General features: G+C 42.0%; 1 long non-coding RNA gene across 1 annotated transcript; it reads right to left on the bottom strand.

Moving 5' to 3' along the window:
- On the bottom strand, nt 1-27782 carry LOC133064979 (uncharacterized). The gene is made up of 4 exons (XR_009694797.1): nt 27752-27782; nt 25942-26108; nt 5438-5569; nt 1-3135 (listed from the first exon to the last, which is right to left on the bottom strand). It is a non-coding gene; the product is annotated as an uncharacterized LOC133064979 (long non-coding RNA).

The raw sequence follows: 27782 nt of genomic DNA on the forward strand, positions 1-27782 counted from the left end.
ATATCTGGAGAAGATTATAATTCAAAAAGATACAAGCACCTTAATGTTTATTGCAGTACTGTTTACAATAGCCAAGACATGGAAGCAATCTAAATGTTCATCTACAGATGAATGGATAAAGAAGATGTATATTTATGTACAGTGGAATAATACTAAGCTGTAAAAAAGATCAAAATAATGTCATCTTCAGAACATAGATGGACCTAGAGATTATCATACTAAGTGAAGTAAGTCAGACAAAGAAAGACAAATATCACATGATATCACTATATGTGGTATCTAAAAATGATACAAATGAAGTTATTTATGAAATAGACTTATTAATCAGACAAACTAAACATGGAAATTGAAGTTAAGCATTTAGAAGGTTGTATAACAACTTAACATTTTTATAAAATTAAAGCATATGATTGATTTCCTAGAAGTTTACTTTTATTGCATTTTTTAAAAGTATTAATCTGTATTAGAGTTCTCCAGAGAAACAGAACCAACAGAATGTGTGTGTGTGTGTGAGTGTTTATATATACAGAATTCCTTCTTGCTCAGGGGAGTTCAGTCTTTCTTCTGTTAAGACTTTCTACTGATTGGATAAGGCCCACCCATATTATAGAGGCATTCTGCTTTACTCAACTACTAATTTAGTTGTCAATCTCACCTAAAAAATTACCTTCACTGAAACGTCTAGAATAATGTTTGACCAAATATCTGGGCTCCCTGGACCAGCCAAGTTACCACAAGTTATCACATAGTCTATGACAGATTGAAAGATAGTTTGAGAATCATTGTACAAGACAACTTTTAATAATCTACCAAACAGTTCCATTAATTAAAAAAACCTTCAGACTAAGACTGTTCCTGTTTCCACAGGGGAACTACTGTGAGCAGTTCCCTGGATAGTCTAGGGGAAAAAAAATAGAATCACTTTTCTATACTCACCATTGAGCCTAAGTCATTAAAATCCATCTTTGCCCATTGAGACAATTTGTATTGCTCTAATCCTGAGGTTTCCAAACTTTCCCAATTCATGGCATCTTAGTGTCTCAGTAATTTTTTCACAGAGATCCTGGGCCAAAAAAAACACCATAAAATCTCATTTATCCAATAGGAAGATCCCAACAACTTAGCTGCTGGAAAAAAATAATACCCATAAATTGAAAAAAAATTTTTTAAGTTTTATTCTTAACCACAGTTATTTATAAAAGGATAGGTATGACAACTGAGCATTGAACATCTTCTCAAACCTTAGAAGCTGTTTAGACACCACCACTTATTCACCTCATGTTCACACTGATTTTTACTTACTACTCTCATTTTATAACAGCTGCTGAAAACCCAAAGATATCTTTGAAAGGAGTGCAGCACAATCTAACGTTGAAACCCTGAACAACCTTGACCAAGTAGTTCACCTGGTGGCCAACAGATGTCAAGCATCACCCTTGACATTTAACCTACACCACAGACCCTCTGTGAGTTTGCGGCGGTGTCCTGGGCACCTAACACATCGTCTGGAATTCTTGGCTCTATTCTTTTCCAATTTTTTATTCTATTCTCCCTTTGTAAAATATAATCATCCATTTTAAATGTCTAGCAACTACCTCTGCTAAACCTGGGATTAAACAGAATATAACGTTTACGGTCAGAACTCTGGCCTTTCACTGCTAGTACTCAAGAAGCTGTGTATTTCCTCCTCTGTTCTTTGTTTCTGGTGAAGCCTGTAGAGGATGAGAAGGTTCTCAGTGGCCAGACATTCCAAATATATGTCTCAGAGAGGGTGACAAAATCTTCTGCTCTGTTATACATTTAAATAAAAATGCAGTTTTAAACTTGAGCTCATAGATACAGAGAACAGATGGGTGGTGGTGAGGGGGTACAAAATGAGTGACAGAGGTCAAAAGGTACAAACTTCCAGTTATAAAAGAAGTAAGTCACGGATATATAATGTATAGTGTTGTAACTATAGTTAATAATACTTTATTGCATATTTGAAAGTTGCTAAGGGAGTAGATCTTAAAAGTTTTCATCATGGGAACTCCTTGGCAGCCCAGTGGTTAGGACTTTGCACTTCCAGTGCAGGGGACACAGGTTTGCTCCCTGGTGGATCCTGCATGCTGTGTGGTGTGGTCCTGGAAGATCCCACATGGCGTGTAGTCTGTAGCGTGGCCAAAAAAAAAGTGTTCATCACAAGGGAAAAAAAAATTTTTGTAGCTATGTATGTTGATGGCTTTAACTAGACATTGTGATCATTTTGTAATATGTACAAATATCGAATCATTATACTGTATCAGTCAGTCAGTTCAGTCGCTCAGTCGTGTCCGACTCTTTGCGACTCCATGAACCACAGCACGCCAGGCCTCCCTGTCCATCACCAACTCCCGGAGTTTACCCAAACTCATGTCCATTGAGTCGGTGATGCCATCCAACCATCTCATCCTCTGTCATGCCCTTCTCCTCCTGCCTTCAATCTTTCCCAGCATCAGGGTCTTTTCAAATGAGTCAGCTCTTCACATGAGGTGGCCAAAGTATTGGAGTTTCAGCTTCAACATCAGTCCTTCCAATGAACACCCAGGACTGATCTCCTTTAGGATGGACTGGTTGGATCTCCTTGCAGTCCAAGGGACTCTCAAGAGTCTTCTCCAACACCACAGTTCAAAAGTATCAATTCTCCTGCACTCAGCTTTCTTTATAGTCCAACTCTCACATCCATACATGGCTACTGGAAAAACCATAGCCTTGACTAGATGGACCTTTGTTGACATAGTAATGTCTCAGCTTTTTAATATGCTGTCTAGGTTGGTCATAACTTTTCTTCCATGGAGTAAGTGTCTTTTAATTTCATGGCTGCAATCACCATCTGCAGTGATTTTGGAGCCCCCCAAAATAAAGTCAGCCACTATTTCCCCATTTTTTGCCATGAAGTGATGGGACCGGATGCCATGATCTTAGTTTTCTGAATGTTGGGCTTTAAGCCAACTTTTTCACTCTCCTCTTTAATGTTCATCAAGAGGCTCTTTAGTTCGTCTTCACTTTCTGCCATAAGGATGGTGTCATCTGCATATCTGAGGTTTTCGATATTTTTCCCAGCAATCTTGATTCCAGCTTGTGCTTCATCCAGCATAGTGTTTCACATGATGTACTCTGCATATAAGTTAAATAAGCAGGGTTATACCTGAAACCAATATAATGTTACGTGTCAATCATAACTCCAAAAAAAAAAAAAAAAAGAATACAGTTTTTAACTCATCATGTTATCTTTTAACAGACCATTCAAGACTGAAAGCAGTAAAAAATAGGTAGAATTTGGTACCTTCTAATTTTTTTTAACCATTCTCAATCACATTTTAATCTAATCCTGACTTTTCTATCCAATTATATTTATTTCATTCATCCTAAATTCCTGTCCCTTGGATCATGTAAGAGGCTCTAACAGGAATACTTGGAACTTAAGCATAGCTTGAAATCAACAGTCTTTGTTTGTTTTTTTTTTCACATGGGTCAAAATGTTCTCTTCATCATCACAGTTGTTGTCATCATCATAAATATGAACTATTTATCCTATTTGTCTGGTATTAACAGTTGAAGGGATGGCCTCCCTCTGTCTCCTGTTTCTAGCTTTTCCTGACTCCTTTTCCATCAGCAGAGAAAAGGGGAGAAAGAGAGAGACTCATATATCTTATACTCCCTACAAGACTGTCTCTTCCTGGCAACAATGAAAAAGACATTTTCTTTCTCTGTCTCTCTCTCTCCGCCTCCTCCCTCCTTTTTAGGAAGATCCCCTGTTCTCTTATCTACTGTTCATTACTACCTTCAGATAGTTGATACAGGCTACTTCTGACATTAAGCTACTGTCTTGTAATGGAAAATACATTCCCTCTCCAAGGATAAATCCAAGCTTATCAGAATATACCATTTAAAACCACTTTCATAAGAAACAGCACACAATTGTAGACAGATGGCTCACAGACACTGGGACTCCAGGACAGGTATCTGATGTCAGAACAAGGAAAGCAGTGCCCTTCTCTGCTGCTCTCCATTCCCCCTGCCTGATGTTGAACTCTCCACTTCTTTTCTTGCTGGAGATTTTCTATAAACCAGACGTCAACAAATATATTGGATTCTTTATACTTTAATCTGTTTAACATTTCAAAAGTGCTGAAAGATTTAGGCATATTATCAATTCAACTATGGTTAGTCTCTGATTACTCAGTTCAGTTCAGTCACTCAGTTGTGTCCGACTCTTTGCAGCCTCGTGGACTGCAGCACACCAGGCTTCCCTGCCCATCACCAACCCCCGAGCTTACTCAAATTCATGTCCATCAAATCGGTGATGCCATCTAACCATCTCATCTTCTGTCATCCCCTCCTCCTCCCACCTTTAATCTTTCCCAGCATCAGGGTCTGATTACTAGCGGAGGGGATTAGCAGGATACCTGTTTGAGGCAAGTATCCCAGAAGCCATGTCACTGTGTTTAAAACCCGTGGGAAGACTGATGGATGGTGCTCAGTAAAAATTAAAAGCCTTGGAAAAGCAGAGGCCCCGGGGCCAGAACAAAGCAAGTAAACGATGGTTCCATTCGGGGGTCAAGGTGGAAAGTTTTTCTTACCCTGCTCCCGGGGACAAAAGTGAAGTGAAACCTTCCTTACAACATTGACTAACTCCCCATCAAAGGGACTCCTGCTTTTGCCGAGCTGATTTCAGGAGTGGTAAATGAAATGTTCCTCAAAGAGAGAGATGATAGGGGAAGACACAGGAAAAGCACAACCGAATCGCCAAACGTCACCTGCATCGCAAACCAGGAGGAATTTTCAGAAGCAATGAGAGACACCAGCCCAACCCAGCTCTCCCGCAGATACGTTTTCTTCCTTCCTGACTCATCAGTTTCTTTAGGGAAGCCTGGTGGGAAGGGATTAGGCAGCCAGCAAGGCAGCCAGCCTTTTCTGGCACCACGGGGCTTTTTGATTTCAGATCCTGCGAGTCTTCAAGAACAGATTTGGCATGCCAGTGTTCTAGGCTGGGGGCCAGCAACAATTCAGCTATGACGAAGCACATCAGATGGTCGGTGCTCCAAGCCAGAGACCTGAGGACCCTCCTGGGGTTGCCCTTCTCCGGAAGTTTGAAGCTATCAGGACAGGTCTGCCTTCTTGAAACGTGCAAATGTCAACAGCCGGGAGTGGCAGATGCCCAGAGGCGTCTGGGAACAGATATCCATCTGGTAATGGGTTAGGCTTCCTGGGACACAGATTAGAATTGTTTGAAATAAAGCCACGGAAGCACCGGCTTGGCTTTTCACATATTGTTACGGTCTCTGGGTCATTTCCTGCCTTTGGAATTTACTTCCTTTCCAGGTTCAGCAAAAACCCACTGAATACAAGAAAGAGGTGGGGAGTTTTCTTTGCCCAGGCCCAGCAGAGGGGCCGCTCTGCCTCTGGGAACTGGTACCTCTCGGGCAATTGCCTCTTCGCATGTTCCTGTCTGCTCACGCTGAGCCCTGCAGGGCGGAAGCTTCAGGAATGGAACAAAAATTAGGAAAGGGAGCCATCTCCAGTTAAGTCAGATGAATCCTCTTGTTTCCTGGAAAATAAAAAGGGAAGGAATAGACTGGGAAGGATGCAAAGGATGCTTCATCCTTTTATAAGGAGGAGAGCCCTTTACCACCAGTGTTCTGTTCAGGGAGGGATGCGGCCTCTCTTGGAGAGAGGCTGAAACCAGCTCCACCTGGTCACCCCGTCCCCTGACCTCCAGCTAAGTGCTGAGGACAGTGACATCAGCTACACCACCTGACCTGTCTTGTTTTATTTCACTAATATTTATTTTCTACTTTGTTCTCCAGAAGATTTAAGGTAGCAACGACTGTCTTCCTGGCAGCCTCTTGATGCTCGTTTTGGGCACTCCGAAGCTGATGTGAGTCCTTGGAAAATTTACCCACAGCTCCCAGTATGCCCTGAACAGCCAATGTTTCTGCAGTGCGGGGACACCCGGAGGTCAGGGTGAACCCTCTCACTCAAAAGGCTAGAAGAGCTGGTCAGAGCTTTAATGCAGAAGCTGCTACCACTGCTGTTTCTCTAAGTCCAAAAAAGGTTTGTCTCTCCAGAGTGATCCAAAGTCACAAGTTCCCTCTGAAAAGCCAACTCATGCAGTCCTTGTTGTCAGGAGGAAGCTCCTGGAGTCTGTTTAATGTCCACAACTCATCTCTCTCTAGACTAAGAGATCAGAGTTCACAGCTTTGGAGGAAGGGCTCATTTTCACCCCAACCCTCAGTATAAGCACAGCTACGGGGGCAGCAAGACCTCTGTCAACATTAAGGAAGTGGCAGCTGGTGATCAGCCTTTATTCTGGTGGCCCCCTCCCCCATCCCCAGAAACAAGAACCAGCACTCCCTCCCCTCCCCCACTGCCTTGACCAGGGTATCACTCTGGCTCAGGACTGAATCAAAGTGAACTTTCCGGAATCACACTGTCTCATCGGGTATCCACAGAAATGGTCTGTGACCTTCACGGCGACATTTCCAGCGTTTAAAAAGTTCCAGGGGAAGTGAGTAAGTGGCTAAGGACAGAGTTGGCCCTGTAACTAAGCAAGGTCAGAAACATCTCTAAGGTATGATTTTTACAGCAACCAGAAATCTACCCAAGTGCCCCAGTTTTCCTCCACAAAGGAGATTCTGGATGACTAAGGCCTTATGTTTCTATAACATTTTCGTAAAATTGTAACCGGGGACTGGTTAACTTTCTAAGCTTTTGCTTTTTAACTTTAGAGAGCCTGATTGCACAGGTCTGGCAGGAGGCCAGGGACCTGCATTTTTTATCAAGCCCACCTGCTGATGGCTGGTACAAGTGGTCTGTGGCCCATATTTTGGAAAACTGTGCTGAAAATAATAGTGAATCATTATCATATTAGCATGGATTAACTGCTAATACAGGAGAACACTGCACCTGGATTCCAGGCCAGGCTTTGGTGCTCTGCGAGGCTGCAGACAAGAAAGTTTAATTCTCCAAGATTGAAGGCCTCAGGACCAGATGGTGACCTCTAAAAATTTAGTTGGAGGCTGTTTTCTAAATTACGGCTGAAAAGCCCAAAAAGTATGAGGATTTGTCCAAAGGGTCAAAGAAGGTAGGCCTTCTACAGCATGCTCTGAGTACTCACCGAAGTCCTGTGATCAGAAAACTGCAGAGGACAGGGAGAATCTTCTGACCCCAGGGCTGCAGTCCTGATATCCTACATCTTAGGACAAGAACCAAAGGAACAGATACATCTTTCCTTGCCCTTAAGCACGTGTGCGTGCTAAGTCGCTTCAGTCATGTCTCTTTGCAGCCCTATGGACTGAAGCCCACCAGACTCCTCTCTCCATGGAATTCTCCAGGCTGGAATCCCGGAGTCCACACTGGAGTGGGTTGCCATGCCCTACTCCAGGGGATCTTCCCGATCCAGGAATCGAACCCACATCTCCCGTGGCTCCTAACTTGTAGGCAGATTCTTTATTGCTGAGCCTTCCTTGCCCCCAATCATTTCCAAACAGGAAAGAGGAAAAGGGAAAAGATTAGATTTATTCAGTGCTTTATATGCCTTTATATCTCTTATATTCTCAAATAGTCCTAGTATCATTAGTCTCATTTTGAAGATGAGAAAATTGAGGATTAAAAAATGTTGCACAAGATTGTAATTCAACTATACTTCAATAAAAAAAAATAAAAGAGAAAAAATGCTGGATAACTTTCCTATATTGCCAAAGCCATATGGCTATTGAATGCCTGAGCTGAAATTTGAACTCACATCTATCAAAGTGCAAGTTCCATTTTCTTTCGCAAAGCCATTCACAGCTAAAGTTATGCTGTGACCATTCTGAGGGCCTAGCTGTTTTGAGACCCTCAAAATACCGTCACCTCTCCATGATCTTCATCCATACCTGTTACCTACTCTATTTCAGAATCTCATCCCACTTTTTAGCTTTATTCCATCCCTGGTCTGCAACCAGTCCCTCAGTCCTGGTCATTTCTTATCACAAATTCTTTACCCCCTGGAGGTAAAATATCACCACTTCTCCTGGGCTCAGGAGGACTTTTCTGGTCCATAATCACCCCAACCAATGACTTTAAGACCCTTGGGTTCTAGAGAACTCAGGATATCCCCAGAGGTTTCCAAGGAAAGAGACTCCTCAAATGCCTGAGAGGCATTCAGTTTCAGTTCAGTTGCTCAGTCACGTTCGACTCCTTGCGACCCCATGAACCGCAGCACACCAGGCTTCCCTGTCCATCACCAACTCCCAGAGCTTGCTCAAACTCATGTCCATCGGGTCGGTGATGCCATCAGCCATCTCATCCTCTGTCGTCCCCTTCTCCTCCTGCCTTCAATTTTGCCTCATGCCTTCAATGCCTGAGAGGCATTAGTGACTTTAATCTGATACCACCTATCCAACCTCTATCCCCCAACTCCCTATGCCCCACCTCCAGATCTCTTCTCAGATCAAGACAGAGAGTCAGGAAACCTGGGTCAGCTGGTACCCTTCTGTATTAGGAAGAGATGCCCCTCAAACTTCAACTTCCTAGTAACAGTGATTATCCTGGGATGCTGGGCACCCCCTAGTGGGAGTAACAGAAGAAAAGACAGACTTGTGATGCTGTTCTCAGTCACCCATCCACCCCCAACTTCCTGCCCTCAGCTGCCTTGGCCTTCCTGCCCATCTCGCTGTTCTTGAAATGATTCATTCTTCCCACGATGACTGGGCCTTTTGCCCCATAAAGCCTTCCCTGTCTTTAAAAACATAATGAACTAAAATTAAGCAGAAGGCAAGCAGGCAGAACAGCAGGAAAAACTTCCTATAGGGAGAGCTCTCAAAACTGTGAGATTCCTTATAAGGCAAACTTTGACCTAACTGCACTGGGAAAACAATAGAGAATATCTCAGAAAGATATTTTTGGAAATGAGGAGGATGAGGGAAAGGCTGCTTTCCTGATATTAAGATATATGTTAATACACACATCTGACCCCCTCAGCCTGATTCCAAGACTTGTATTAATGTTTGGTGCTATGTCTTACCTCTGCTAAACCTGAGGGAACACTCAACCTTTATGCATTTGGGGATAAGCAGGTGAAGCCCTGTCCTAGCAGAGAGGTAGCCCATCTGTGGACTACTGTGGGATTTTCTCGACATTTGTCACTATCGCTCACTCTTTAAAGACCGTGGCCATAGCCCCCCATGACAGGGATGAGCCTTATTACATTATAATCAATAAGCCATTTTCTGAGTACCTACAATATACAAGGTTCAAGTAGCCCCAGCCTTATGCATTTTAAAGATCTTCCCATATCTAGTTTAGTCCTTTATCCAAAGAAAGTCTTTGATAAGAGAGAGAGCTAAAGGATTCCAGTGCATGCATTAAGAATTCTGGGCATATTCACAGTCCACGTTTTAGTTAAGTACTTGATCATTTGCTCACTGGGCAGGGGTCAGCCAGTCCCATCCTGTAGCCCAGGGCCAGTCCCTGGGGATGTTATAATTACATGACATCTCACCTCCGCCTTTGGTTGTTACAGTCTTACTTGTTCCTGGATCTGAGTCATCAATTCATTAGTGCCCGTTCAAGTTAACCTTCCCTGATAAGTTTCCTGAAACCTTGCTTGTAATGCTGGCAATTCCAGTGCAAAATTGTCTCTCCTCTGGCTCCTGTCTCCTCTTGAACCAAGTCACTTGGGCAGTCTGATCTCCCAGGTGCTTGCAATGTTGATCTCTTCCATCGTTTCTTTCAGAGTCATGTGATATATTCATTTCTTTGACAACCAAGAACTTTGGAAGAAACTCTCCCCTCAGGCACTTCCATTTTTGTGTCCCTGCAAACTCAGCAGGTGCCTCACAGGAGGAATCTCTGTGGGGAGTTAGAGGACACACTGGACCCCAGTTCTCGGGACTGCTGGGAGGCAAAGAAAGGTCAAGGATGCTCCATGGTCAGCCTCTCGTGTCTAACAGCAGAAGCTGGGACTCTTTCCTGCATAACTTGAGCTTGAATTAGAGGCATTTTTTAGTCTGGAGTCCTTTAACCTCCGATCTGAATGGAACGCTCAAAGGGTAAAGTAAGGTTCTCCATTGGCAGGAAAGACACACAGACCTCTGACCCTGGAGCCTCCGCCAACCTGGAAAGACACCCAAACTGTGGTGAGTTCACTGCACCACTTGCAGTGCTTCCCTTAGAGTCAATTGTTCATCATGTAAGCTGGCCTTGACTCTGGAAGAAAGGGTTTATGTGCTCATAAGAGAAAACATTATGCAGAGAGTGAGAATTAAAAGGAATAAACCCAACTAGTGGATGCTTTGGGTGACCGGAAAAGAAATCATCTTCAGAGAAGAGGTCCCTGCTTTGATAGAGATATGAAAACTTCCATTATTTCTGTCTCTATTCTAGAAGAAATAAAAACTTAATCATAAGCCTAAAGATGAAGGTGCATGCACCTGGGGAGGGGAACAACAAGCTGTTACATTTCAAACAGATATTAGGGCTGCAAAAAATGAACACTTTTAACCTGCTCAACCTAGATAGCATATTAAAAAGCAGAGACATTACTTTGCCAACAAAGGTCCGTCTGGTCAAAGCTATGGTTTTTCCAGTGGTAATGTATGGATGTGAGAGTTGGACTGTGAGGAAAGCTGAGCACCAAAAAAGGGATGCTTTTGAACTACGGTGTTGGAGAAGACTCTTGAGAGTCCCTTGGACTGCAAGGAGATCCAACCAGTCCATCCTAAAGGAGATCAGCCCTGGGTGTTCATTGGGAGGACTGATGCTGAAGCTGAAACTCCAATACTTTGGCCACCTCATGCGAAGAGTTAATTCATTGGAAAAGACCCTGATGCTGGGAGGGATTGGGGGCAGGAGGAGAAGGGGATGACAGAGGATGAGATGGCTGGATGGCATCACCAACTCAATGGGCATGAGTTTGAGTAAACTCCGGGAGTTGGTGATGGACAGGGAGGCCTGGCGTGCTGCAATTCATGGGGTTGCAAAGAGTCGGGCACGACTGAGCGACTGAACCGAAATGAACTGAGAAGTGTTTCTTCCCTGAAAGTCACCATCAATTAGACTAGACACCAAGATCCAAGAGAAGGTTACAAAAAATTATTTTTCATACAGGTTGTTGTTTTTGTTGATGTTCAACCACTAAGTCATGCCCAACTCTTTGCGACCCTATGGATTGCAGCACATCAGGCTCCTCTGTCCTCCACTCTCTGAGAGTTTGCGGAGATCCATGTCCATTGAGTCAGTGATGTCATCTAACCATCGCATCCTCTGCCACCCCCTTCTCCTTTTTGCCTTCAGTCTTTCCCAGCATGAGGGTTTTTTCAATGAGTTGGCTCTTTGCATCAGGTGGCCAAAGAATTGGTGCTTCAGCATCAGTCCTTCCAATGAATATTCAGGGTTGAGTTCCAATGAATATTTAGGATTGACTGGTTTGATCATAAAAGTTAAGAAACTTTAATTTGGGCTGTCTGTAATGAGCTGGATTACTAGCATTGGATGCTTTCCAAGAAGGTAAGCAACCAGAGCAGTTATGGGAAATTCCAGTGTGCACTCTGTGGATAAAGGTGAGGAGAGGGTGTTCAGCTGGCCCAGAGCTGCATCAACAGAAATCAATGGTTTATGGAGCTTGCGGAGGGGGGCAGGTGGTGCCCAGAGAGGATGGGCCCCTTGGATCAGGCCTTGAGAGACCAACACTGAGCCCCCATGGCCGTGTTTGTGAGCAGGGGGAGAGGTTCAAGCTGCCTGCCAGTGCCTACAGCAAGTCAGGTAGATGTGCATTATCTGCTAACATCCCCAAGGGAAGGGAATTATGGGCCAGCTGGAAATCTCCCAGTAAAGACAGGTATGCAACTCTTGGATGGCGTTCAAGGAAACCAGGTGAGGGCTTGAACTCTGGCCAGAGAAGCAGGGTGTGTGACACCTAGTGAACTGGGTGGGGGTCATTAGGACTACACTCAGGCAGGGGAGAATAGGGTGTGGTGTGCCCATGAAGGGTGGGTGTGAGCATTCCAGAGCCTAGATAATGTTTACGGAAGAAGCTTTGGTAAATATAGACTGTTAAGTCACTGTGGCTGCCTTCAAACGTTTTCTCCAACTGAGTTTCTGGTTCTTTTAAAGCTACAACATAAGGACATTCTCAACAAATTTGGAGTTAAGACACAGCCACAGATTGGACCAGATGGCCAGATCTGCAGCCTGGAGCCCAGGAGACAAGGCAAGTCCCTTTGACTTGAAGGAGATAGTTATGCTTCAGAATCATAGTAACTGAAGGTAAAGCAAGCACTGTAGGTTGTCGTCAACTTAATTTTCCTCCCCTCACTTCTGGGAAGTCTGTAAACCACTCCATTTTGTGCCTTCGACCCTTTTCTTCCTGGGGTGTGCTGGAGCCACTACGTACCACCTCCCAACTCCGTGTTCAGCTAACATCATGGCACTTCACAATCAGTCATGGAAGTATTTATACCATGGAAATTGGCCAACAGTACAACTCAGGGCTTTATATTTGTTTCTGGAGAGCCAGTTGTTAAACATTTACCAGTACACCATGCCTGTTACTCAAGGCTCTTACGTGAAAGAGGGGATAGTGAACTGAGGGGAAAGGGACAGCGGGGGTGGGGGAGGGATGGTGAAGTCCAGCACATCCAGAGGGAAGGGGTAGACTGCCCAGACGGGTTCTGCCTTCCTCACAAACACATACACCACCCCTAACAGAAGCCTCGGATTCCATATTTAATCTGCAGTTTGTCCACAACACATAGAGACATTTGGGGGGACTGTTTTATTTTCCCATTTTTTGAGGTTTATGGGGCAGGGTATAATAACCTAGTTACAGAGTGCTTTTTTTCTATTATGGATTTAAAGTGTTTTCATAGAGATTTGATCTTTCTTTTCCTCTTCCATCCTCCCCCAACCCCCAGCTTCCCTGCCCGCACCACCTCCCCAATTCCAACAATATGTACTCTCTCTCCTTCCCCTATATGTGTTTCCCATTGACCTTTGGAAGCAACATCTTTTATAAAAATAGCCCTGTCCCAGATCATTACTACTCTTTCTAGAAAAGTTTTCTTTATACATGTAAATCACCTGGGGAGTCTTGTTAAAAAAAAGCAGATTTGCATTCAGTAGGTCCGACTGGGCCCTGAGATTCCTCATTTCTAACAAGCTCCCAGGTGATACTGACGCTGCTGCAGGCTGGACATGTTAATTGATTTCACCTCCAATAATCACCTCTTCCCTTCTATTCTTCCACTTTAAGAAGTTCCACCTACATCTCTGGAAGAGGCAGCCCCTTACAGGAAGCTGGACCAGGAGTAGACTGACAACCCAGCAACCAAATCTACATGCCAAGTGCATTAGATTCTCTTTCAAGAATTTGAGCTAGAATGCTGTCCTAGCCTGGGGTGCCCCACACAGTAGAGCCTGAGAGAGAAGTTTGCACAGAGCAGTTTATTTGTGAATCCCAGTGAACAACAGGGCAGGATATGGGAAGCAAAAGAGGGAAGGAAGAAAAAGCAGTTCTAGAATGTGTTTGTTCTTGAATTGATTCTGGCAAAGAGCAACAGGCACTCAGTCCCATGGGACCTACCAATGGGCCTTCTGCTATGCATCTCAGTATATCTCAAGAATTTATGGCCTTTCCATTATGAAATTACTGATTAAATTCTTGATATCCTTTATTTTCCAATTTTCAAATACTGTCCTGGCTCCCTAGCATGGTTAGTCACCAGTGAATTTTCTTTCAGTATGATAATTAATTCATGGATTTAAATATATTCAGTCACTTTGCTGACAAAGATTTGTATAGTCAAAGCTATGTTGTTGTTTTTTTTTCCCCAGTAGTCATGTACTGATTGTAAGAGTTGGACCATATGGAGAGCTGAGTGCTGAAGAATTGATCCTTTTGAACTGTGGTGTTGGAGAAGACTCTTGAGAGTCTCTTGGACAGCAAGGACATCAAACCAGCCAATCCTAAAGGAAGTCAACGCTGAATATTCACTGGAAGGACTGATGCTGAAGCTGAAGGTCTAATACTTTGGCCACCTGATTCGAAGAGCCAAGTCATTGGAAAAGACCCTGATGCTGGGAAAGATTGAGGATAGGAGGAGAAGCGGGCAACAAAGGATGAGATGGTTGGATGGCAATGTACGTGAGTATGAGCAAACTGCAGGAGATAGTGAAGGACAGGGAAACCTGGCATGCTTCAGTCCATGGGGTCACAGAGTCAGACACAACTAAGTGACTGAACAACAACAATGCACTTCACTGCAGTTATTATTCTGATTGGTGCTCAAATTATCCCATCTTGTCCATGGAAGCTTATGCCTGTTGCTTCCTGAGTTTTTTGGTACAACCCCAGTAGTTTTTTATGGCTGTCTTCTTTTCTGGTATAATAAGATATCCAATGGAACTTTCTGTGATGATGGTAATGTTCTATATCTGATGCACTCTATGATGCTTTAGCCACTAGCCACATGTAGTGATTAACTACATGAAATGTAGCTAATGCAGCTGAGGAACTGAATTTTAAACTGTATTTAACTGCTGATTGATTTTATTTTAAGCAGCCACATGTGGCCAATTGCCACCAAACTGACCAACACAATTCTATTTTGTAACAAATGAAGAAACTTAGTTACAGAGAAGCAGTAGGATTTGTTATGGTATAATTTGATCCTTAGCATTAGAATAGTGCAGGGAATGACCACATGTAAATGATGTGGGAAACTGCTATAAAATACTGATTTCTGAGCCTCACCCTCAGATATTTTGATTCATTATGTATGAGGTGGTGCTCAAGAATCTGTTGTTTTAAAAGTTGTTTTAATATTATCATGTGATTCTGATGAGCAGCTAGGTTCCAGAAGCACTATATTAGGTTGCTGGAATGTTGTATTTATGTTACAGCTATGGTTCATTGAAGATCATTCCAATCAACTGTACAGCTGTTAACTCCTTGTGGTCAGACTCAGAACTTCTCAGAGGATCATAACATTCTGCTAGTTACAGGATCAAGAGCTACAGATGCTTACAGAGGCTTGCCTCTCTCTGACTTCAGTGTAGGCCTTCTGGCCCTTGTTTTGCCTGCTGTAACACAAATACTATAAACTGAAAGAAAAGAAAGAAAGTGAAGTCACTCAGTCATGTCCGACTCTTTGCAACCCCATGGACTGTAGCCCACCAGACTCCTCCATCCAATGAATTTTCTAGGCAAGAGTACTGGAGCGGGTTGCCATTTCCTTCTCCAGGGGATCTTCCCAGCCCAGGGATTGAACCCAGGTCTCCTGCATTGCAGGCAGACACTTTACCATCTGAGCCACCACTATAAACTGAGTAGCTTACAAATAACAGAAATTTATTTCTCACAATTCTGGAGGCTGAAAAGTCCAAGATCAAGATACCAGCTGATTCAGCATGTGGTGAGAGTCCACTTCTTTTTTTTTTTTTTTTGAGAGTCCACTTCTTATATACCATTTTTTCACTGAGACTTCTCTTATAAGGGCACTAATTTCACTCATGAGGGCTCTGCCCTCATGACCTAAACACCTCTTAAAGACCCCCACCTTCTAATACCATCACCTTGGTGGGTAAGAGTTCAACATATGAACTGGGGAGACAGAAACATTCAGATCACAGCATGGCCCACATTCATCCATTGATGCTTTCAAATTGTGGTGCTGAAGAAGACTCTTAAGAGTCCCTTGTACAGCAAGGAGATCAGCTAGCCAATCCCAAAGGAAACCAACGCTGAATATCCATTGGACGGACTGATGCTGAAACCAAAGCTCCAATACTTTGGCCACCTGATGCAAAGAGCCAACTCATTTGGAAAAGACCCTGATGTTGGGAAAGATTGAGGGCAGAAGGAAATGGGGGAGACAGAGGATAAGATGGTTGGATGGCATCATCCAACTCAGTGGACATGCGTTTGAGCAAACTCTGGGAGTTAGGGAAGCCTGGTGTGCTACAGTCCATGGGGTCACAAAGAGTCAGACACAACTTAGCATCTGAACAACAACATTCATCCATGATTTTAAAAGGCACAGAGCCAAGCCAGGAGTGGACAGCCCTTACCCTCAGACCAGCCTTCATAACCCATTCTACCTCCTGTGTATGTCCCAAGAATTGTGGAAGATCTAAGATCTTAGCCTGTTTACACAATAACAAGTTAGCTGCCACAGATTCAAGGATGGTAGTGGACAACACGAGACTCCTGGGCCAATGACAAAGGACTTTGCTACACTCTACATACCAAGCAACATGAGCTTCAGGTTCATGTCACTTCCCCTTGCCCCAAGTCCCAAGGAGGTGACATAGTAGCCCAGATGGAAACCACACACACACAGGGTTTCCAACACAGCTGAAGAACCCCAATCTTCTATAATGGGCTGCAAGTGAACTTGCCCAACTTTGCCCCAGAAAGAGACATGGTCTTTATTGTAAAGTACAGTAAACAAAACCTCCTTCTGCTCCAGAGGAAGACACTATCTCTAATTGCCAGGGCTGTTCAATATACAAATACCCTTGAAAAGACACTGCTCAACCAAAGGCTGCCAATGCCTTTGCTTGAAGACATGCAGGACCATGAAAGCCCATGGAGAATAGTCTCCCCACATGGTACAACCCAGGGCCCTATTCTTGGTCTATCTTCAGCACAGTGAATCCCTAGAACCAGAACCAAGACTAAAGTACCTAGATAGAGACCCTTCTATTTTCTGCCAGCTATGATGACTTTGGACATGGCTCTGACCTGGAGCAGGAGGTCATAATGCATAGAAGAGCAGCCTCTAAAGTCGCACTATCTAAATGGATTCACATCTCAGCTCTGCCACTTACAAGCTGTATGTCACTGAGAAATTTATCTAGCCTGTCCATGCCTCAATCTCCTCATCTATAAAACGGGAATATAATAACACCTACCTCAAAGTTATTACAGCAATTATATGAGATTATCAAGTTATTATAAAGATTACCTGAGGAGGTGGATGAACCTAGAGCCCATTATACAGAGTGACATAAGTCAGAAAGAGAAAGATAAATATTGTATACTAATGTATATATACAGAATCTAGAAATGGTACTGAAGAATTTATTTGCAGGGCAGCAGTGGAGAAATAGACATAGAGAACAGATTTGTGGACACAGGGAGAGGGGAGGAGAGGGTGAGAGGGATGGAAAGAGTAACATGGAAACTTACATTACCATATGTAAAACAAATAGCCAACGGGAATTTGCTGTTTGTCTCAGGGAACTCAAACAGGGGTTCTGAATCAACCTAGAGGGGTGGGTTGAGGAGGGAGGGTCAAGAGGAAGGGGACATATGTACACCTATGGCTGATTCATGTTGAAATTTGACAGAAAACAACAAAATTCTGTAAAGCAATTATCCTTCGATTAAAAATAAATAAATTTATAAAAGAAAATTCCATGAGATTGTGAAGATTATATGTAAAGTATTTAACACAAGTCTCACAGCAAGTCCTCTGTAAATGTTAGCCATTGATATCACCCCACTGTAATTATTCATGCAATCTCATGACTTTTCCTACCACAATGGACCTACTTGCTCATATAGAGCCCCAACACACATTGATTTTTTGCAGTGTAGCTATAATGCCCAGTCCTGGCCTGTGCCCTCCCACTGCAACCTGAGAACCAGCCTGATACCCTGTTGGGTTTGCTCTTTTCTATACACCATGGCCTAAAAAACCTAATATAACCTGCCACCTGTGTTTTTTAATAAAGTTTTTTTGGAACTCGGTCACATCTGTTCGTTTACATGTTGTTTGTGGCTGCTTTAGAGCAACAGCACCAGAGTTGAATGGTCCTTTGAAGACGAAGCTCGCCCATCCTTTCCCTCTTCTATTCAGAGACTGTATACTAACCCCATGCACCCATCTTGGGGTTATTGATCACCAAAGGGATTAGGTAAGGGTGGAGAAGAACCACTGCCAGCTCTAAAACAACTCCAAAGTACTGTTAATAGAGAAGGCACCAATTTAGTCTTTGAAGAGCAGTGCTTTATGAACTGGACTATTTACATAGCCCATCATTTGACTACTATCCATCTGGCAGACAAAACATCAATAAACTCTCTTTGTGTAAAATTATAGCTTAAAAACAGAGGACTATTTCTAAAGTAAACTTCCTTTTATTAAAGGATTTTTCTCAAAGAATACTCTAAAAATAAATTAGCCTTTCAAATAAGAGTAAACATAGATAGAATTTATCACTTTCATTTTCTCCACAAGTATCTTTGACATGTTAATAACCACCTAATGAAGACAGACATTAAATGAATATTTATAATGGCCATGGTTAATGAATATGATCCATGATCTATGCATCAAGTACTGGATTCCAGAACAAAGTTATGAGATGCAGTTAGTCATCATAATTGAATATGCATTGAATGACCACTTTATTTTAGGCCCTCAACCCACATAGAACTTTGAACTTCTTCATGCAATGCTTTCTCAGGGCAAAGAGACAGAAAGTTATTTGAGAAGGCCAGCTCTGAGCAAATAACAACACAGATGCCTTTATCATGTTCAGGGTACAGTCTTCAACAGACTTCTGAAAGCAGTCCAAACCCAAAAATGCAAAAAGGGCAACTGGGGAGGGAGTATTTGGTAACTAGTGTTATTTTGTAATGAAAAGAGTATCATATTTCAGAAATTTTAAAGGAAAATTCCCTTTCTCCCTGTACCCTAGTATATTTGTATTTGTGTGTGTACATTTCTATGTACTCCTATTTAGACTCCATCCAAATGCATACACACATTCACATACAGTTGACCTTCAATGAGAATTTCTGTCTGTGTGAGTTGCTCAGTCATGTCCGACTCTTTGTGACCCCATGGGCTGTAGCCCACCAGGCTCCTCTGTCCATGGGGATTCTCCAGGCAAGAATACTGGAGTGGGTAGCCATTCCCTTCTCCAGAGGATCTTCCCAATCCAGGGGTCGAATCCAGGTCTCCTGCATTGCAGGCAGATTCTTTATTGTCAGAGCCACCAGGGAAGCCCCAATGAGAGTTTACCCTGATAAAAAACTATTTTTTAAAAAAAATCTTAATTTTATTTATTTATTTAGCTATGCTGGGTCTGAGTTGTGGCACTTAGGATCTTTGTTGAGGCATGCCAACTCTCAGTTGTGGCATTCGGGATCTAGTTCCTTGACCAGGAATTGAACTTGCACTCCTTACATTGAGAGTGCAAGTTCTAGCCACTGGACCACCAGGGAAGTCCCTAAAAACAATTTTGAAATGTGTGCAAAGGTTTATCCACAAGATACTCCTCACAGACGAATCAATAGCATTATATGTTAGAGCTGCAAGTGACTCAAAAATTGCTACACAGTGGTACCACTTAGGAACTTTTTGTTTGCTTGTTTGTTTTTAAATACTAACATTCTGGGCCCACCTGCCAAAAATCCTGATTTAATTAGCTTGAAGTGAGATCAAGGGTTGCGCATTACTTTATAGCTTCCCCAGGTAATTCTAAAATGCAGCCAGGCTGAGAGCCATGGATTGAGCCCAATACCTTAAAATTTCACAGGTCAAATATTGAGTTCTGGAGATGCAGTTCAAACCCACCACCCTTTCCTCGGCCAAGATCTTCCTGGATCCTACAGCAAATAAACAGCCCCTATGAAAAGGAAGATGGTGATTGCAGCCATGAAATTAAAAGACGCTTACTCCTTGGAAGGAAAGTTACGACCAACCTAGACAGCATATTAAAAAGCAGAGACATTACTGTGTCAACAGTCTGTCTAGTCAAGGTTATGGTTTTCCCAGTAGTCATGTATGGATGTGAGAGTTGGACTATAAAGAAAGCTGAGCGCAGGAGAATTGATACTTTTGAACTGTGGTGTTGGAGAAGACTCTTGAGAGTCCCTTGGACCTCAAGGAGATCCAACCAGTCCATCCTAAAGGAGATCAGTCCTGGGTGTTTGTTGGAAGGACTGATGTTGAAGCTGAGACTTAACACTTTGGCCTCCTGATGTGAAGAGCTGACTCATTGTAAAAGACCCTGATTCTGGGAAAGATTGAAGGCAGGAGGAGAAGGGGACAACAGAGGATGAGATGGTTGGATGGCATCACCGACTCGAGGGACATGGGTTTGGGTGAACTCCGGGAGTTGATGATGGACAGGGAGGCCTGGCATGTTGCAGTCCATGGGGTCACAAAGAGTCAGACACGACTGAACGACTGAACTGAATTGAATGAAATGGAAGATACTCAAAGTTTTCCTTGGGTGTGCAGGTATGATGTACTCCAGGCTTCTGAGAATAAGGATTTAGCCCTTGCAAAGCAAAGAATAAATCTTTCTTGAAATAATCCAGATTTATAAACACAGGGTCAGACATCATCCCTTAATTGGAGCTGTACCTTTGACCTAGTTCGAATATATTGTGCAAATGTTTGGGATTGTGTTCTCTCAGCCATCCACCCCTCAACTGAATATTCAACAAAATGACCACCAATATTTAGAATTCTCTTGAGAATGTAGGCTCCAAAACTGAAGATCCAGCATACTCCCTCTGTTCTCTTTTCCATGTGGTTGAAATTTAAAGTGCTTCTGTGTTGTCTCTCCCTTTGGGAATTTCCTCTGGAGCTGGAGATTAAACATTATGCAAATAATAAATACTTTGAAAGTTCAAGAAAGGAAGAGAATTTGTTTAAGCGATTCTGTTATTGTAGCTTAAATGAGAGATAGCAAACAGCTGTTGTGATTTGACCTGCATTCAAGTTCTACTGTACAGTTTGTGTAATTTCAAATTATATTTAATTCTTCTTTGAGACTTATATGTACCTTTGCCAAAACCTCTGGATTCCCATAAACCTTCAAGTATATTGCCCATCACCCAGCCTATTTGCACTTCCTCCCAGGCCTACAGGCTGTTCTGGGAAAAGACAGATTAAAACATTTCTCTCTTGGAATGTTAGTTTGACTGAGATGTTATTTAGATTTTTAAAATAGCCTAAATGCTTGGGTCGATCTGAAAGGAAATGCTGCCGAGTCTAATGTTGCCTAATAAATGGGGCAAGTCATGCTCACTCAGGCACAGCCCAGAGGGAAAAACAAAATCTGCACTCTTATCCTGAAGGTCAAAACTCCTTGGCTTGACTCGTCATATTTTCTCCCTCTGCATCCTCATGGGTTTCTAAACGATAGACTGCTGGTTAATAATTCTTTATACTAAACTTCCCCTGTTCAAATCACTAATCCCCAAATGAGGGCCCCATCCTCATGACCTCATCTAAACCTAATTATCTCCCAAAGATCCCATTTTCAAATACCATTACATTGGAGGTTAGGGTTTTAATTTTATGCAGAGTACATCAAGAAAAAATGCCAGGCTGGATGAAGAACAAACTGGAATCAAGATTGCTGGGAGAAATATCAATAACCTCAGATACGCAGATGACACCACACTTATGGCAGAAAGCGAAGAAGAACTGAAGAGCCTCTTGATGAAAGTGAAAGAGGAGAGTGAAAAAGTTGGTTTAAAGCTCAACATTCAGAAAACTAAGATCATGGCATTCAGTCCCATTACCTCATGGCAAATAGATGGGGAAAAAATGGAGGCAGTAACAGACTTTATTTTCTTGGGCTCCAAAATCATTGTGGATGGTGACTGTAGCCATGAAACTAAAAGACACTTGCTCCTTGGAAGAAAAGCTATGACAAACGTAGACAGCATATTAAAAAGCAGAGACATTGCTTTGCCAACAAATGTCTGTTTACTCAAAGCTATGATTTTTCTAGTAGTCACGTACAAATGTGAGAGTTGAACCATAAAGTAAGCTGAGCACCAAAGAATTGATGCTTTTGAACTGTGGTGCTGGTAAAGACTCTTTAAGAGTCCCTTGGACAGCAAGGAGATCTAACCAGTCAATCCTAAAGAAAATCAACCCTGAATATTCATAGGAAGGACTGATGCTGAAGCTGAAGCTCCAATACTTTGGCCACCTGATGTGAAGAGCCATCTCACTGGAAAGGACCCTGAATGCTGGGAAAGACTGAGGGCAGAAGGAGAAGGGGGCAACAGAGGATGAAGTGATTGGATGACATCACTGATTCAATGGACATGAGTTAGCTAACTCCAGGAGATGGTGAAGGACAGGAAAGCCTGGAATGTTGCAGTCTTGCCATCTATGGGGTTGGAAAGAGTCGGACATGACTGAGTGACTGAACAACAATGTGTACTAGAGGGTTGGGAAGGAGACACACTAAGTGATTAGTGTGGTTTCTCTCTGTTGATCTGACCTACACTGATAGCAGGTCCTTGCTAGATGCTGAGTTCCCCAAGAACAAAGGAAGAGCTGCAGGGCTGGGACCGGGGTGAGGCAGGCAAGGAATATAGGTTCATGACCTTGCAGGGTGAGCACCTGAGGATGGGTGCCTCCTAGAATGTTGGGCCTTTGGTCACTTGTTTGCCTCTCCCTAGTCCAGGCCTTATTGTGCTCTTTCCTTTCTTTCTTGTTAGAATTTAGTCTATTTCAGAGAATTCTAGTTAGTACATGTTATGGACTGAATGTTTGTGTGTTCCCTCCCACCTCCACCCCCCAAAACACATAATGAAGCCCTAACCTGCAATATGATGGTATTTGGAGATGGGGGTCTTTGGGAGGTAATTAGGTTTGGACAAGGTCATGAGGGTGGGGCCCTCATTTGAGGGTTAGTGTCCTTATAAGAAGAGAAAAACAGAGAGAGATTTCTTTCTCTCTCCACATGTATTCACCAAAGAAAGGCTATGTGAACACAAAGAGGGGCCAGGAACTGAATCTTCCATGAACTGAATCTACTAGCATCTTGATCTTGAAGTTTCCCATCTCCAAAACTATGAGAACTAAACATCTGTTGTTTCAGTCACTGAGTGATGGTATTTTGCTATGGAAGCCTGGGCTAAGACAGTGCTCAATCAGGATTTAGTAAAAGGCTGAATTACCTTCTCTTTTAGAAACATTTCTCTAATACAGCTTAAGAAAACAGTTGACTCTAGAAGCAGTGTAATGTGATGTTCAAAACTTAGACTTTAAAGTCTTGAAGTCCCATGGTAAAACCTATCACAGCCCTGATCCAGTTATTCTCTGTGCCTCAGTTTCTTTAGCTATAAAGTAGACATAATAATACCTACTTCATGGAATTGTGGAAAGGGTTAAATAAGTCTACACATGTAAAAGACTTAACTCAAATATGAACTTGTAGTGTTGATAGTAAACCAAAGTTACTCCCCAACAAATTAACCAAAATTCCCCCTACTCTGAGTCACAAAATGATGAAATTAAAAACCAAAATTCAAAGTGTCAGTAATCAGTCTTTCAGAGGGGGTCTAAAATCACAAAAGTTGAACACTGCTTCTCTCCGTCCCAACAGTGAAGCAAAAGCCAAAGTAAAGAAAGTTTAGGAAGGAATGTGAAAAACAAAAAAAACCCAGCAATGACATCAATTGCTTTTCCCTTAAGACTGGGTTAGAGTAAATATTCAATCTGTTCTTTTTTTTGTTTCCCTTTCAAAAAGTTGAAGCCTTATTTAAATTCAATTCAGAGAGGATGCTTAGAGCTTATTTCATGATTCAGGAATTGTGCTAATTAGTAAAGATTAAAAAATAACACATTATTGACCGGAGACAAATAAGTACATTTTTAGAGAGTGACACAATTAACATCACCATGCAAAGCTGCTAGAGTTTAAAATTGATCAGAGTTAATTATACAACTTATGATTGTTGTTATTCACATTTTGCTCTATTAGGTTTTTGTTCCAAATTGGTATATATTATAAACTCAAGTTTATTACTATAAAATTTTCAAAAATGATGCATCATGGAATTTTCAGTGAAGAATTTTTTGGTGAATTTTATGAATACTATCTCTGATTGTCCAAGCAACACATATCTAGTGTCTCAGAAGATGGCAGTTTTTCAGAATATAGTTCTGATTCAGACAATATGAATATTAAACCAAGAAAAAGCCAAAAAAAAAAAAAAAAGAAAAAACACCTTAGTGATTGATTCTGATACGGAAAGTGAAAATGAAACTTGCAGTACTGGAGAAGATTTTACAGGTGTGTCAGGTGTAACTGCTGAATGGAATAATTAACAAAGTGCTAGAAAAGTAACAGAATTAATATTTGGCTGGCCAAAATAAAAACTGCTGGCCACAGGCATAAGTTTCTACAAAAATCCCCCAGTCAATAATGACATAAGATATCCTTGTTCTCAAGCAGCTGAAGGTCTTGAGGTACAGAGATAAGCATGTAAACAAAGCAAAGGTTATTTTGAGTGACAGTTACTCTAGTTTAACTGAGCTGAAGTTCACAGGTTCTATAGGAGAGAAAGGGCAGGGACCTGTCAAAGTCAGAAAATCCTTCCCAGAGAAGAAAAAGATAATATTTGTATTGCTACTGCCCTGTGGAACTGGAAAGGGAAAAATGGAAAGCATTGCATTTTTCAAGTGACTAAAGCAAGATGGTGTTTTGTTTGTAATTGGACAAATAAGGCCTTAATTTCCAAAATATACAAACAGCTCATACACCTTAATAACAAAAAAAATCAAACAACCCAATTCAAAAAATGGACAGAATACCTAAATATACACTTCTCCAAACAAGACATACAGATGGTCAATAGGCACATAAAAGGATGTTCAACTTTGCTAATTATTAGAGAAATGCAAATCAAAACTACAACGAACTATCACCTCACACGAGTCAGAATGGCCAACATTAAAAGGTCTACAAATAATAAATGCTAGAGAGGGTGTGGAGAAAAGGGAACCCTCCTACACTGTTGGTGGGAATGTAAACTGGTGAAACCACGATGGAAAATAGCATGAGGGTTCCTGAAAAAACTAAAAATGAGTTACCATATGATTCAGCAAACCCACTCCTGGGCATATCCAGAGAAAGCTCTAATTTGAAGATACATGAACCCCAATGTTCACAGCAACCCTAAATTATAATAGCTAATACATGGAAGCAACCTAATACATGGAACTGACCGTGGCCCAGAGACTTCCACTCACTTGGCCAAGGAGTCATTCCTAGTCAATAGAAATACTCTCCACATTCCCTTTAATCAAGCCCTGTGTTGATATTGGAGGTAATCTCATTAAGAATTACCAAAGGACAGAATTGGAAACTATGGAACTGGGCTAGGAAGAGTAAGCTACATAAACTGGAAGTCCTGGGAATAGTTGTTCGAAGAGCCCCAGGGAATGACTTTGAGGTGGTGGTCGGAAGGAGGCAGGACATGTATATTGTGACATATCTACTTAGATTCTGGAACTCCAGAAAGAATTTATGAGATTGGAACACACATGTCCAGATTTGAGAAGGAATAATAATCGAGATGAACAGATTACTATGTGCTGAGCACTTTGCCCAGTATGTAGGAAGTACTCAATAAAAAAAATCTGCCACTACCATCATTAAAAATTTGTTCTATCATTAAGACTAGTGAAGGATGTTATATAAGATACAGTACATCTGTGTATATAAGAATCTGCTGAGGTGGGTGTTGTGGGGGGCTTGAAACAGCCTTCCAGGCAAGAATACTGGAGTGAGTTGTCATTTCCTTCTCCAGGAGATCTTCCCCACCCAGGGATCAAACACGAGTCTCCCACATTGTAGGCAGACGCTTTACCATCTGAGCTACCAGGGAAGCCCCTGTAACATTTGTAGGTCCCAGGAATTAGGACCTGGCATCTTGGGAGGGCTATGTTACATTATTTGAAAAATCAGACTTTGCAGATAGGATTAAGTTAAAGATCTTGAGATGGAGGAGATTATTTTGGATTACTGATATGGGCCCAAAATGCAATCAGAAGTGTCCTTACAGGAGAGAGCAAGTTTACACACACACACACACACACACACACACTCATACAAAGGCAACGTGAAGATAGAACAGAGAGAAATTTACAGAAATTTACAGACCTTGAATATTGGGGTGATGAAGCCACAAACCAAGGAATGCTAGCAGCCACCAGAAACTGGAAAATGCTGGAAACAGCTTCTCCTCTGGAGACTCTGGAGGGAACTCAGTCCTGCCAACACCTTGAATTTGACTCAGTGATACTGAGCTTGAACTTCTACATCTAGAACTGTGAGATAATAAAGTTTAATTGCTTTAAGTCACCAGGTTTGTGGTACAGCAGCCATAGAAAACTAAAACATGTATTAACTGGCTTTTCAACCTAGCAAATCTCATCAGTAAACTGCCATCCTGAGCCCTAGTTAATGAGTATTGATTAGATCATGCAGTTTCAAAGGTAGGGACAGACAACACAGTGCTGATAAACCAGTACCCTGGAAGAAAAACAAACAGATTTTCAGCAGATGCCAATTCCTGTGATATCAATACTCCCACAATGGCCCAATTCCAAAGGTTTAACATCTGGCTCACACATTGTTTATTACTTAACAATCAGCTCTCACAACCTGGTAGGAGCTGACTTCAGACCTTAGCACCTCCCCGCAGAGGTGCCCTAAACCACTAGCAAAATCGCTCTCAAACTGTGTTGAGTGGAATTTAATTTCTCCCTGATAATCCTGAAGGGTACTTCATGGTATTGCGGTTCCTGAGAGTCAATATGGGGAACATTAATTACTGTTGCACTGTGTACGTGCACAGTTGCTAATCAACAGTGTTGTGGTGGATAGCTTAAACACCCAAGGGTTGAGAAGGAAAAGGCAGAACACAGTGTTGTATGGTTTTAGTCCTTAGGGAACTCTGGAAGGAGTCCAGCAGAGGCTATCCTCTTCCTTAAGTAAATTTATTATGGTATAAATAGTAATAACTTTGACAGAAATCATAATCATTTTCTCCTAAGGAAATAAGGCTTTCAGATTTTCAAAGTGAATTAGACTTTCACCTTGAGGAAAATAGAATAGAGGCTTTATCTCCAGAAACAAATGAAGTATGTGAATTTCAGTCTCCAGCCCCATGCTACTGACTTCTGAATAGCCTTCCAGTTGTACATATCTGGGGCTTGGGAACTTTTCCTAGTTCCTGGGAAGGAAATTAACTAAAGCATATGACATCTCTGGCAAGAGTCACGATTTCACACAAAAAAAACCTTCTTGCAATAACTTCACATATTGCTTCCCGTGGTGGAATCTCTATCTCCAGGAAAAGCTTGAGTCTAAAATGACAACTCTGTTTTTAATGAAAGTGAGAGGTGAATGCTAAAATCAACAGATTTTATTTCTCAAGAAGTCTTCATCTTAAAAATCACTTTTTACCGATGATGTCATGACAGAGATAAGTCCTTCCAGATTTCTCTATGTTTTTAAAGCATAACATCATTTAAAGCCTTCTTGAGTGAAAAAAGATAAGCAAATGCAGTTACTACTCCTGCACTCAACAGTGTCTCCTGTAGATAAAATATTCCAGAGTGTTTGTTATTTACATGAAATTGGAGGTGGGGGTTGGTCACTGGAGAAAAGGTTGACAGGTATTGGTGGTTATGTGGTTTATTCCTGAATTAGGTTACTGGAATTAATGCTTTCAAATCGCAAAATTGCTATAGATGGCATATATGGATGCCATATAGAATAGATATTATATATGTTCATATATTTATATCTATTACACATATTGTGTAAATATATTTATGGAAATAAAAGCAAGATAGCTATTAGCCGTCCTTGCCAGTAGAGGACAATAAAACCATTTCAGTATTAAAGGATGAGATTACCACTTTTGTTTCACAATAGATGCAGTGCATGCCCTTTACGTACTCACATGTATAAGGGCCAGGATCTGAACCACAGAC

The sequence above is a fragment of the Dama dama genome, chromosome 11, assembly GCF_033118175.1.
Source record: "Dama dama isolate Ldn47 chromosome 11, ASM3311817v1, whole genome shotgun sequence".
NCBI classification, from domain to species: Eukaryota; Metazoa; Chordata; class Mammalia; order Artiodactyla; family Cervidae; genus Dama; species Dama dama.